Source organism: Melospiza georgiana, chromosome 5 (genome assembly GCF_028018845.1).
Source record: "Melospiza georgiana isolate bMelGeo1 chromosome 5, bMelGeo1.pri, whole genome shotgun sequence".
Lineage (NCBI taxonomy): Eukaryota > Metazoa > Chordata > Aves > Passeriformes > Passerellidae > Melospiza > Melospiza georgiana.
The window spans coordinates 26,595,556-26,609,227 of NC_080434.1; the positions used below are offsets into that span (position 1 = coordinate 26,595,556).

The 13,672-nt window shown below is 47.4% G+C and overlaps 1 protein-coding gene across 15 annotated transcripts in view; it reads right to left on the reverse strand.

Annotated features, from left to right (window-relative positions):
* ADGRL3 (adhesion G protein-coupled receptor L3) overlaps positions 1-12,346 on the reverse strand; it is a 493,129-nt gene extending 480,783 nt beyond the window's left edge. For all 15 annotated transcript variants that reach the window (XM_058025189.1, XM_058025176.1, XM_058025182.1 and 12 more), the window contains exon 1: positions 11,544-12,346. The gene's annotated coding sequence lies outside the window, so the exon portion shown is untranslated. The remainder of the gene's footprint in view (positions 1-11,543) is intronic.
* Between the last annotated feature and the right edge of the window lie 1,326 nt (positions 12,347-13,672).

Consider the following 13,672-nt stretch of genomic DNA (forward strand, 5'->3'; position numbering starts at 1 on the left):
ACCCCCAGCCTCCCCGCGGTGGGGTGGGGTGAGAGGCAGCGGAGGCCTTGATGCTGTGCAAGAGCTGCTCAGCAGTGACCAAAATACCCTGAATTATTGACAGGTTCCAGCACAAATCCCAAACACAGCCCCACAACAACTACTGCGAAAAAATTAACTCTAGCCCAGCCAAAACCAGTGCACTGATGATAAAAATATGTAAGACGAGAATATTTACCCACATTTCACATCTTCTCCTTGTGGGACACAAGAGGGTAAACACCTGGTGGTGAAGTCTCCCTTCATCTCACTGACTTGGAATTGTCATGAAACACAGGACTGCTTAAGGGCATCAGCACTGATGACAGGAGTCAGCTACCATCAACTACAGCAGCACTGACCACAGGAGTTAAATCCCTGCTTGGGGATTTGTGAGTTTTGATTTCTTTTACTTCTACAAAATTTAAGCATCTTAAAGCTCTAGCTAAAGGATAAGATTATTGATACAGAGCTAGATATATACGTGTATCACTTGATATGCCAAACCATATGCCAACAGGGAAGTCCTGAAGTGTGTAAATCTTGATCTGAAAGTAATTCTCGGTAGAACCAGGGACTGAATCTGCAACATGTGATAATTTCCCTAAATTCTATTCTCACACCTGTGGTCTTGTGCTATCTTCTCCCCCCAATCACATTGCAAAACTCTACACAAAAAAAATAAAAAGTCCAACCCCAGAACACGTTGCACAGCTGTCTCAATGTCACATCTATTATTCAAGAAAGGTCTCATTGAATAAATGTCTGTTCAGAGGCTCTAAACAAATTTCATTTCTGAACACCACTGTCTGCAGCCCAGCAAGCCATTTCGCCAAGATAAGATCACACATTTAATCAAACGTTTCAAAAAAGAAATACACACCGAGTTTGCTTAATAACATCAAATAATAAAAGTGCAGCACTGGCAGCATACTAATTTTTAGTGCTCTTTCTTCTTTGAGGTTGTCTCAATAGTCAAGGTCAACCGTACATGGGATTTCTTCTAATTAGGGCTTCTGGTAATGGAAGACCTGCCTACTCTCACCACTTAGCCATGGTTTTCCCTACAATGAAGACATCTCTCTTTCATTTTAAATTAAATCACTGCAGCATCCCACCCAAGTACAGAAGACAAAACTGCATAACTCTGCTAATTCAATAGAGGACGCAAATGAAAGAAACAAAACCCACAGCTTTGTGGTCAACAAGCAATCATCCACACAAATATCTATGGTATAAAAGTAAAAGTGATTTACAGGAGAAAAAAAACCCAAAATGTGATTATCTGCTTGATGTTTAACTATAGCTCCTACTGCATTACAGCACAGATCTATTTTGAGTTAGAAACTGGGAGTGGACTTGGCATCCCTAGGCCAAAACATACTTTGCTCTTGATTTTATTGTAGTTCTAAGAGGAACCAGCTCAAAAATCCAGCATTATGTTACTACTACTGCAAAATACATCTGTCTTACTACAGACCAGACCTAAATTGTATTCTTCACTAACTTGTCCATTACTCAGTTTATTACTAATTACTTATTTATGCATTTAAGTAATCAGCTTTACCACAATGACTACTGCTAAAACAGGCTTCACCCCCAAATTATGTGAACTTGGGATAACTGTGGACTCTTGCTGTGCTCAAGCCTGCAGCTTGAAAAGGGTCAAACAAAAGCTGGCATCCTCACCCTTACAGCCTGGCTCATAGGTTATGCTGGGCTGCCCTTTGCTTCCTCGGGATGAGGGAGCAACCAAGCATAAAGGCATTGGAGAAGACAACCCCCCATCTGCTGCTGCCAAATCTTAAGACAAACAGTGAGGCAGCTCCGAGATATATTCCACACCATATCACATTTTCTCTGTCAAAAACATCCCCGCAGACACTGTGGAGGTCCAGATTCTCCTCTTGAACAGGAAAACTGCAGCTTAGCTTAGGCTGGCATAAACAACTGCTTGAGTCTATTGGCAAACATCTTTCTACATGTTTCCAACATCTTGAGTTACACCCAGGGCCTCAGCTCCACGGCAAACACAGGGCTGCTCAGATGGGAATATCCTCATATGCTCAGTGATGTGTGCCTGTATTTCTCACCAAAACAAGGTTACTTACATAGGTATCATTCCCTTGTTGCAGTGGATATTGTCTACCTCGACTTCAGCAAGGCTTTAGACACTATCTCTCACAACATCCTCACAGGCAAGCTCAGCAAGCGTGGAAAGGATGAGGGTACAGTGGGGTGGATCGAGAAGTGGTAGAACAGCAGGTCCCAGAAGGTCACAGTCACTGCACAGGGTTCATCTGGAGGCCTGTCACTGTGCTGTTTCCCACAGGTCAATACTGGGCCCGGTTAATCAGGTGACTTGGACAAAGGGACAGATGCTCCCTCAGCAAGCTCAGGGATGACACAAGGCAGGGAGGAGTGGCCAATCCCCCAGAGATGTGCAGCCCTTCAGCAGAAACCATCTGAAAATCAGCAAAGGCAAATGCAGGGTCCCACACCTGAGGCGGAATAGTCCACACACCAGCACAGGCTGGGGCTGACCTGCCAGAAAGCAGCTCCATGGAGAACGACCTGGAGGTCCTGGTGGACAACAAGCTGTCCACAAGGCAGCCAGGTGTCCACATCTTGTGGCCAAGCAGGCCCATGGTATCCTGGGGTTCATTAGGAAAAGCACTGACAGCAGGTCAAGGGAGGTGATTCCACCCCTCCACTCAGCCATTGTGAGGCCTCACCTGGAGTGCTGTGTCCAGTTCAGGGCTCCTCAGGCCAAGAGGCATGGAGCTCCTGGAGTGAGTCCAGTGGTGGCCAAGAAAGATGATGAGGAGCCTAGAGCATTAAGGTACTGGAGCATTTATGGAAGAAATTCTTCACTGTGAGGGTGCTGAGGCAGAGGCACAGGTTGCCCCAGAGGGGCTGTAAATGCCCAGGCAATGAGTGTTCAAGGCCAGGCTGGATGAGGCATTGACCAAGCTGGTCCAGTTGGGAGGTAATCCTGCCCATGGAAGGGATTTGGAATGAGATGATCTTTAAGGTCCCTTCCAATTCAAACCATTCTATGATTCCATGATCCTGCTTCTCTTACTGAGATATAAGTAACAGGCTAAGAGAGCTGGGCCTGTTCAGTCTTAAAGAGATGACTGAGAAGGGATCTCATCAATGTCTGTGCATATCCAAAGGGAGGTGTCAAGAGGATGTTTCCAGGCTCTTCTTGGTGGTGCCAAGCAATAGGACAAGAGGCAATAGGCAGAAACTGAGGCACAGAAGTTCCACCTGAACATGGGGAAGAACTTTTATTACTGTCCAGGTGACCCAGCACTAGAACAGATTGCCCAAAAAATGAGTCTCCCTGACTGAGGATATTCAAGGACAGTCTGGATGCAAACCTGTGCAATGTGCTCTAGGATGATCCTGCACCAGTAGGGAGGTGGGATCAAATGACCCAGTGCGGTCACTTCCAACCTCATCCATCCTGTGATTCAGTGATTTCAGCCTCCCTTTGAATATCAGTGATGTTGTACAGAACAAGGCTCCCCACTCCTGCAACTGAAAGGCCTCGCACAGACTTTAGAAAGACTCATTGCAAACTGGTGACCTACTTAAGGAGATCTATAAAGTGCGTTATGATTGTAATTGTGGGTCCCTTGTCAGAAGGTCACAAGTTATCCCTCTATGCAGCATAATTGCTATATTTCAAATACCTATCAGGAAGAATTTTACTCAAGGAAGTATATGTCATTTTGGAGTTGTACCAAATAAAGCAGCAATTGTAACATTACATTCTTCTTAAAAAAAAAAAAAAAAAAAGACACACAGACATGCCACACACCTGCATCCATTAAAGATAATCCAAAATGACATTTTCTTGAAGAAGTCTGTGCTGTGGGAATTGCAAGTGCAGTAGTCACATCATAATTTCCCTCGGAAGGAAGTGGGATAGATACATCAAATTTTCCAACTATTACAGCTTGTGATTGCAATATCCAAAATCCAAAGGAATGACATTTTAGATTACATACACAGTTCCAACAAGCTTTAGCTGAGAAACAATGTCCAATATAGAAATCTGTGGTCTGCTGGAAACAGGAACGGCTCTTCTCTGGATACTCCAGATAAGCTATCTACTACAGGATTACAGACCAGCAGTATGTACCTCCAGATAGACTTCACCTTAAAAAAAACATTCAGGATAGAATCCCAAAATCTTTTGTAAATGCAGGGAAAGAAAGGAGGGAGACAAAACAAACAAACAAACAAACAAACCCAAACCAAAAATGCAAAAGAACGCAGCAACAGAAGTGGTAAGTAAGGATTCACATTACACAGCACATATGGGTAAAAAAACCACAACATACATCTTGCTGAAACAAAAACACCCAAACAACAAAAACCTGTGCCCTTTGAAGTGAGTGGCGGGAATCTGCACCATTTTGAAATCACAATGTTTCGGTCAGTAACACACACATGCAAGGGCAAAGCAAAAGGAGTTAACATGATCCCTGAAATTCTCAACTGTCTCCATCAGTGAAATGTATTCAAAAAGACAGCTACAAAGGGTGCTTTTTTTATTTCCTTCAGCAGTCTTTGGAACAGAAAAAAAACCAAACAAAATTTAAAAAAATAAAATTGTGGGGGACAAGGAAAGGGGAAAAAAGAGAAAAAATCCAGAGAGCTACTGAAAATGTCCTTACAGGGTCAGCTGTCACGGGAATGCATTTGAGTATTCAAGGTACCCACCCATGCAGAACATCAAAAACTGGGCTTGGGTCCCTCCCCTATTCTCACGGGCTTGAGGCAAGGCTTGGTTTGTGACACTGAAGAGCAAAGCAGGGCAGTACCTCTGCAGGGCTCCTAAAGAGAGACCCACTGATCAAACAGAACAGGGGCACTGCTTCTGCTTAGGGCCCCTCTTGTCTCCTGGTGTCCTCCAACATAACACACCTATTTTAGCACTAAAAAATCAGTTAACAGCTCAGCAGCTCCCAGTGCTGGGCTCTTCTGAGCTCAACTCCCCATCTAACCTAGGCCTGCCCAAAATTAGTATTAGCAGCATACTTGTAGCTAAAATGCCCCTTACTCCCTGCATGAAGGAAAATGTTGACTTTCCCAAGTATGCTGCAAACAGCACTTCTGCAACACACTGAAGCTTCTCTTCCTCACTCTGAGGGCAATGAAAAAATCTCATTAAGGCAGGCTTGGGATCAGCAACTTCAGAATGGAAAAAGCCTGCTACAACAAATAAGCAAGGACCAGAACTGACTCTGATAAAACATGTGGTTGCTCAACAAATCTGAAAATGTGGTTGTTCTATTTTGGTGTTGGACTATTAACCAAGCAACTCAGTTAAAATTTTACAACTGCAGGCCCCTGCACAACTTATTGTCCATTACTGCACCTTCCAAAAAACAATCAGAAAATAAACAGGGAGAGTTTCCAGCAAGACAATTAAAAAGAAAAAACACAAAAAAACCCACAAAAAAACCAACTCTATGCATCAGCACCATCATTTCACAAACAAACCTGTGTATGCACACATATGGACATACACATGTGGGTACATTTATGTTTTGGGTATAGGTGCAATTCACCTAAAGCCAAAATTCTGTTTCATTTCCCCAAGTTTGACAAAAAAATCAGAACTGAGTCTGTTCCCCAAATCATAGTATTTATATGTCTATATACGTGCCTGCCCATGATAAACAGATGTTCTAAGACTGCATTAGTCAGAAGGTTCCTATTCCCCGAACTTTAAACAGTGCTCATTGATGTAGGGGCCTCACCTCTGTAAGTAGATTCTTGGTTTCTAGGGAGTGGCAAAGGGACTTACTGTAAAAACTCATATATATTGTGTGCAGTGACTCTCACAAATGAATTACTTGCCCTTGGTACAAAACCACTAAGAGTCTTACCCAAAGGGGCCAGGTTTAGACTAGACCTCCTTTCAGAACAGTGCTGGGCTGCGTGGCACCTTTGAGCAGGACTTTGCAGTAAGGCAATTCAGAGCTAAATTTTAAGCATCACTTCCACAAAAGCACAGAGAGTCCTATTTCATTTCATTTTAACTTTGGATTGCTGTAAGAAAACACTCATGTTGGTCTTTTGTATTTATGACACCCTGTTCTAAGTTTTAGAAACACACAGCTCCGTTCCAAACTTCAAAATCAATGACTCTACCTGATATAAATCAAAGCAACTGCAATCAAATCAGTAAAGCTCTCACAATTAATAGTAGCAAAGCTATAATCCAAACTACTCAAAACACTGTGCATAATATTTCAAAGCTGCTCCCTGACAGGTACCCACTGTAATGAATCGGAGTTGTGCTACAGGCCTCTGAAGCATTAGGTTTGTAGCCACTGAAATAATTCCTGTGTAATTACTCACATGTTGACTAACGTGCTTTAAAAAAATAATTTTCAAAAATCCTGGCAGAGTGAGCACCAATGGATGCTCTGTAAAGGTTTATTACTCTTAGGCATTTAAATGAAATCTACAACTTCATATTGCCTAACTGGGACAGCTGCCAAACTCCTCTTTGCTTTTTTCAGAATGGCGTTTATTTCATGACCCTTGAAACTGAAAGCTGTCAAGCCTCAAACAAAAGTGTCTTGATTTTAATTTTGGACTGTTTTCACAAACACATTTTAGAAGTGTACACAGATTTCTACTCTTCCTCTGTGTTCATTGCTTTGTTTGGCCTGAAATGCCACCTCTGGCAAAGATATTACAAAACAATTACTAGAAACTTGATGCTGAAGCAGGGGAATGGTTTTGAAAAGACACCTGATCTGAGATTCTGGAGCCTCCCTTCAGAAGATACCACATGTGAGATTCTTGAACATCTTCCCCTCACAGGGAAGCCAACAGAAGTGCTTCACTGACTACATTGGGAGCTCCCATCACAGACGTAGCAGTGCTTCCCTCAGAGGGGAGTGGGCCTGAAGAAGTACAGATTAAAAGCTCAAAAAGGGAGGGGGAAAAAAGACTCGGATAGAGGAAAAGAAGGGTTTCAGGCAGGCTGAAAAAATCCCTCACTGAGCACCACTTAGTAAGTAAAACTGTGGTCCACAACACTATTAAAATGACATTTCCTGAAAAGACTAGCTACCTTACCATAGTTACAGATGCTTGGTGCAATGACTGGTAAAAGCATCTGCCTTACAGGCAAAATCAGAAGGCTCTCTAAAAAGACTGCTGAAGTAAAAGCTGTAGTGCCAAGGTGTCTTCAGAGAAGTTGTCTTAAAAATGAACACTTAGCTTGCAGACAGGAATTTCAGACTGCACTGTAGAGATTATCTAGTGAGGAATGTAAAGCAAGCATTACACTGCAAACCTGGAGGCCAAAACCAGGCAATGAGATAACGTCCTAGATAGGATCACATCACAGATTTGAGTAGGAGGTAGTTTCTTTGCCATTAAAGTAGGCAAGAATTAAAAGTAGATGCTTAAAAGCAAAGTTCTCCTTCTACTTCATCAGACTGTTCTGGGAGCTTCCACTGACACTGAGCACGAGGATGAGATCAGGGAGTGCTGGAGCATCTCAACACCTACAGAAACAGGACACACTCACATGCATCCCAAGCAGGGATTAAAGAGCCTCGCATTAAGTGCTGGTGAGGAGCGTGACAAACATTTGGCAAGGCAGGCATGACCCCAGGAGATGAGGCAGCCAGAGGCTAGCACGTCACAGCCCCTCACTGGGACAGGTACATTCCTACAAATACACCAGTGCATACTGAACTCCTGCAAATGACAATTTCTAGCTCTCCATCCTGCAACTGAAAGCACTGCCTGAAGACATAGCAGAGACTGAAGTGTGGATGTACACTCAGAATTTGGCATCATGGTGCATTTTTCATATTCCCATCTCAGCAGGAGGGCATCTATTGAATGAGAAAAGGACCAGCAGGGAAGAAATGGGCGTTCATAAACATCTCTCCAGAATGTCGATGCTCACCAGCACATCCTACTCCAATAAGCAGCCCATCAGAAGGGGCAGACAAAACCTTCTTTATTTTGCAGGGCTGTCTTGATATTTCACTACAGTCCTCAGCAACCCATCAATATTGTGATGTCTATCTCTCAGATGATCGCCACTCCAAAAAAAATTAATTTTAGAGTTGTTCTTACAAACCTCTTGTGATATGCAAGATGCCTCTAGGGAATGAAAATCTTTATCAAAATCACTCCAATTGCAGCATTCAGCCGTTTCCACAATCACCAAGTAATATAATTACAACAGGAAAAAAATAAAAGAAACTAATTTAAAGCATAGAAATCCTTATTCCTATCCTCCATGCTTTAGCTTTTCTCTGATCCATTCTTGCTCCCTGAATTCCATCTCTTTCATCAATCTTTAACCCATCTTTTATATTGTGTCACACATTAAATTGCTTCCTAGTCAATCTACACCAGTCCCAACACTATTAGTATTAAAATTATTAATAAATCACCCATTCCTAGGACTTCTTAATTTACAAAGACTTCCCTCCCCCGTGTGCATGAATAAATGTGTTGATGATGCATCCACTCATGCTCTGAATGTGAAAACCCTGACGGCAGCATCAGGCCCTCCAGCTGAGTGCTGCCCAAAGCTAAAGGTCATGCACATTCCTGTTCAGTCCTGGCTGATCATTCGCTCTACCTGCCTCTAAATATCTATTTATTTATGTTTCTAAGAGCCCTGCAACGCTGGGCTGAGACATCCAGCTCATCAGTCAGCTGGCTGGATGTGCATGCCTGCATTTTCACCTACAAACCTGCTTGACTTCCCTCCCACCCAGCAAAGAGCACCAGCTTCATGTTAGCACCAGCAAGCACTGGGCAATTTGCTTTCTGTTTCAGGAGGAAAAAAGCCTTTCCTGCAATCAGTGCTTGCACAGGCAAGCTGAGCACCTCTGCCACGTCACCCCCGACTGGGAGGAAGGACGTGCTCCCCATGGCACCCCAACCTGGGGGATGCACAGCAAACAAAGGAGGGGGGTGGAGGGGCTGGATCCAGCAGGCACAGGGACAAATTCACATATCCCAGGCTAACACATAAACTCCTTCATCTCCGGGGGCACCAAGAAACTGAAACACCAGCTCCCACTCTTGTCACAAAAACACATCTCCACGAGGACTCGGTAGCCTCAACTCAATAAATACCATTAAAGTCTCACTGCCTGCAAAGCAGCACTCAATGTTTTCACTATCATCAATCTACACTGTCATTTATCTTGTTCTGGAATTCAATGCAAAACTAAACATACCTTCTCCTTACCACCCCAAGAAGAAAAGGGAAAATGCATACTTATTCAATGACAGAAATTATTTGGAACTCACAGGTGAACACTAGCTTTACAGAAAGTTCAACCCTTTTGGAAATAAACATACCAGAGATTTCTACCCACTTTATTTTTTGCTAGCAGGTAACAAGACAGCAGTCACTTTATAGTAAACCAAGCCTAAATAAAGAAAAAGTACTCTTAAAGTACTCTTAAAGAGCAGGAACCAGAGCAGCCTCAACCACAACAAGGGGGTCTGACTCCTGTTCTCTCAGAGCACTTTAATCTTTAGGAAAAAAATACAGCTTTACCATGGAGCTCTAACCTGAACTTTGTCACCCAACATTGGCATGGATCTAAAGTGACAACTGCAGACTTTCTGACAGCAGCCCATTTTAACCTGTAACACCTGGTTTACTCCCATGAAAAGCTCCATGGAAGAATTCTTCCTAATGAATGCACAGTAGAAGCCTGTTCGTATTGCAAACCCCTGGAAATGATGATAAATGAGCTCTACAAAGCACATGCTACTACTCAATACCAAGCAGGCAGCATTGGCTGCGCTCTTAAGAGGCAGCATTCCACAATGAAAATGGAATTCATTTCTTTTCAACTCCAGGGAAGATTTCTTTTCGGTCAGCTTCGAAAATTCTGATCCTACACTCTGGAATAATGAATGCTATAATACAGAGAGAAATTGCAGCCGGCAGACTACCTCTCTGCCTTATATCAAGAAACAGATGGCATTTTCGCCTTTTCCCTTGCATCTCAGCCTCCCTCTAAGCAGCTGGCTGCCTGGAACCAGAACTGTGAGAGTGGAAATGGCAATAACTCCTAAGGAGTGATCTAAACAGGAAAGTAAATACAATAGACATGGGCTGTTTTGGTTAAAACGATAATGAACTCCACAGTTGACAAGCAGAAACAATACACTGCTGTTGGCCAAAATACGAGTTGTTTTAACTACCGCAGAGAAGAATCTCATGCCTATCAGGAAAGGGAGAGAAAGAGAGGCTCCTTTCTTACCTCGCCACCCCTCAAGCAAGACCACACATCTGCCTGTCTGTAGGGGAAAGGGTAAGGAAGAAAGCCCAACTAAATGTATTGGAGGTCAGCGTTACTTCCCTGGACAACTCCGGGTGCAAGTCTGCTGATCAAACTCAGTCCTGGAAGACAATCTCCCAAATACCCAGGGCACATCTCTGGGGTAGTGTAGCTACATCTTCATTAGCACTAAGGGGCACCAGCTGGAGGAAGGCTCCTTAAACTGGGAAACAGGGCTGCTCTCCGGCTGATGGTTCCTCCCCGCCATCAGCCTTACAGCCGGTACCTCCAAGTTACGCGGTCAAATGATTGCAAGGGGAACACAAATAAATAATTAAGGGAGCAAATAAAACAAAGGGTTAAAAGGAAAGCGGCATTAAAAACGCAATTCCAGCTATACATATCGGCCCTTGCTCAAAACAAACGCCAGCCCTGTACTGATAAGAGGCAGCAAAGGCAGCCTCACGGGCAGGAGGTGGGAGCTCCGCACATCCCTACCTACACCGAACGCTCCGCTCCCCGGCTGCACGGCAAGGCGAAGCTCGCTCCCCGCGTCTACTTGTAACCCGGGGCTGCTGGATTCACACCTCTGCCCAGCCCCTCACATCCAGCACAGGCAGCCCCCGACACGCACCCCCAATTCGGCAGCATCCCCCCTACTCATGCCCCCCGATATCCAAGAAAGCAATCGCTTCCCGAGGCAGCCTTCAGCGATTAAACAGCAACGCAGATCCACGAAGGAGCGGGCATGAAGACGGGGAAGGGGGGGAGAAGGGGGGAGATTGAGGGAACATAATGAAACTCACGAATTCCTCAGTGTAACACCAGCAAACCCCCCGGTCCAACGTGGTGCCTTTCACAGAAAAGGACCAAGAGAGAGCAAGAACAAAACCTACCCGGTCCCCTCCATCTCCTCACTGTCTTTGCCACCCTAGCTGCCCACAGCCAAACCAGGCTGGAGCCTACAAGGCATTTCCAAACAAGATGCACACCCCTCGTCTCCACTGTCGCTCAGCATGCAGACCCAGAGAGATGCTCCCCCGTTCCCTGGAGGATCCAGCCCCCCTGAAGACAAACTACCCTTATTAGAGCATAATTCAATCCAAGCGTGCGCCCAGGGCGGCCGGCACCCTTCAGCCCAGCGCAAGCGGGCAAGGGAGCAACTGAGGGCCAGGCAAGGGCTGCCGAGCATCCATCCATCCGCTCCTTAGTTACCTTTAGTCACCTCCGGCTCCTGAGATGCGAGTCCCCATCAGATCCTCAACAACCTGCAGCAGGGAGCTGCTGCCACAATCCAGCCATTAAAACCAGAGGTGGGAGTAGGAAGCAGACCTGGCCACAGTACCAAAGCCCCCAGCCAGGAGGAAAAGGGGGCCGGACGAGAAGCACGGACGTCCCTCTCAAGCAAGGAAAAATTAAAAAAAAAATTAAAAAAAAAAAATAGAAAGAAGTAAAAGTCTTTCCTTTTTTGCCGTGTTCTTCTGCTACACAAGCTTCCTCCCGGAGGACGAGTGTGTGAGGATGGGGGAGGCAATCACTCCCTCCTCTTCCCCGCCGTCGCCGACCCCTCTGGACGAAAGCCCCGCTCCGATTTACCTCCTCCAGGTGGGCAACTTCAGAGCAAGGTGATGTCTCCGGAGCCGGCGCCACCGGCCAGGCGATTCGGATGCGGCAGAGTCATTGCCTGTGCTGCTGCTGCTGCTGCCGCCGCCGCCGCTGCTGCTGCTGGGGAAGAACAGCCGCTGCCGAAGAGACCACCAAAAAAAAAAAAAAATAAAAAAGGAGAGAAATCTTCCACCATCCCCCTTTCTCTCTCTCTCCCCTCCAGCACCAGCCGCTCTTCGCATCCGCTCCCCTGCCCGCGGCCCCTCGCTCCGCCGGGGCTGGGGGACACAAAGGCGCCCGCGCAGAGGGAGGCGGGTGGTCCTCAGCCCCCCGCGCTCCGCAGACACCCTGGATCCTTCCTCCTCTTCCTCCTCCTCCTCCCGCTGCGGAGACCGCCAGCCCCGGCGCGGCGCGACGCGGCTCGGGCGGGCGGGCGGAGGGGGCGGCTCCGCGGGCGCGGAGGGGGCGGCTGGGCGGGCGCGCCCCGCGCGGTGCTCAGCGGGCGCAGGGGGGCCGCATGGCCGCCCCGCCGGCTCGGCACGGCTCGGCTCGGCACAGCGCACACGCTCCGCACACGGGCAGCGCGCTCCGGGCCGGCGGGACCCGCGGCATCCGCGTCCCCCGCAGGGCCGGGCCGGGAGCGGGCAACGGGGCCCGGGGAGGAGGCGGCGGCGGGCGGCGCGGCGCTGCTGCCCTGCCCGGCGGCGGCCGCACGGAGCCGGGCGGGCGGCGAGCCGAGGGGCGGGGGAGCGCCGAGGGCCCGGATCTGGGTTGCGCGGACGCGGGCTCCACCTAGCAGCCGGCCGGCACCGCACCGCACCGCACCGCCGCGCCCGCACTGCCCGCACCCGCTGCGGTGCCAGCCCCCGGCCCGCACCACCTGTCCCGCAGCCCCTCCCGAAGGATCCCGCACCGCCCCGTTGGACGCTCTGCCCCTGGCTCCCCTGCCAGGTAGCCAATGGCAGCCTCCACACTGGGCACGGACCTCGCCGCACACTGGATCTCCCACGTCCCGATTGGCCGCTTGGAATTTTGTGCCCATCCGAGCGGCCAATTGCAGCCTCCCTTTGCGGCACCGATCCATCGCCTGTGCGGTTCCCTCAGCCGCGATTGGGTGCTCTGCCCGCTGCTGCCCTCCCAGAAAGCCAATGGCAGCTTGTGTTTCCAGCTCAGACCCATTCCCTGCTAGATTCCCCAGCTCACCATTGGCCTCTCAGCCTGTTGTCCCCATCCAAGCAGCCCATCAGACCCTACCTGCTGCTCAAGGATGGTCTCCCTGCTGCCCAGCACAGGGATGGGGCTCAGGGCAGCCTGGCATCAGCTGGGGCAGCGAGACACACTCTGTCCTTGCCCTGGCACCCTCAGCATGTGGGAAACACGAATCCCCTCGTCTCCTGAGAGTCAGGAACCTCCAGGAAAGAGGATAAGAAGTCTGCCTTTGTCTTAACATTTGTAATCTTACATGCTTACATGGGATCTCTGGAAATAATGGTGCTTGACTGAAACATGCTAAAAACTTCCCTCACAAAGCAAATTGTTTGTTTCATTTTGGTTTGTGAGGGAAGGACCTAAACAAACGAAGCTCTTTTAACAACAAAACAAACAAAAAAGTAGATTTCAGAAAATCATAGTTTTCTAATTGCCTGAGTGCAACACACCACACTTTATCCCAGTGACCAGACCTGTCCAGGGAGTTGCTTCTGCACTCCCAGCTTTGACTCTAGCCAAGAGAGTTGGAA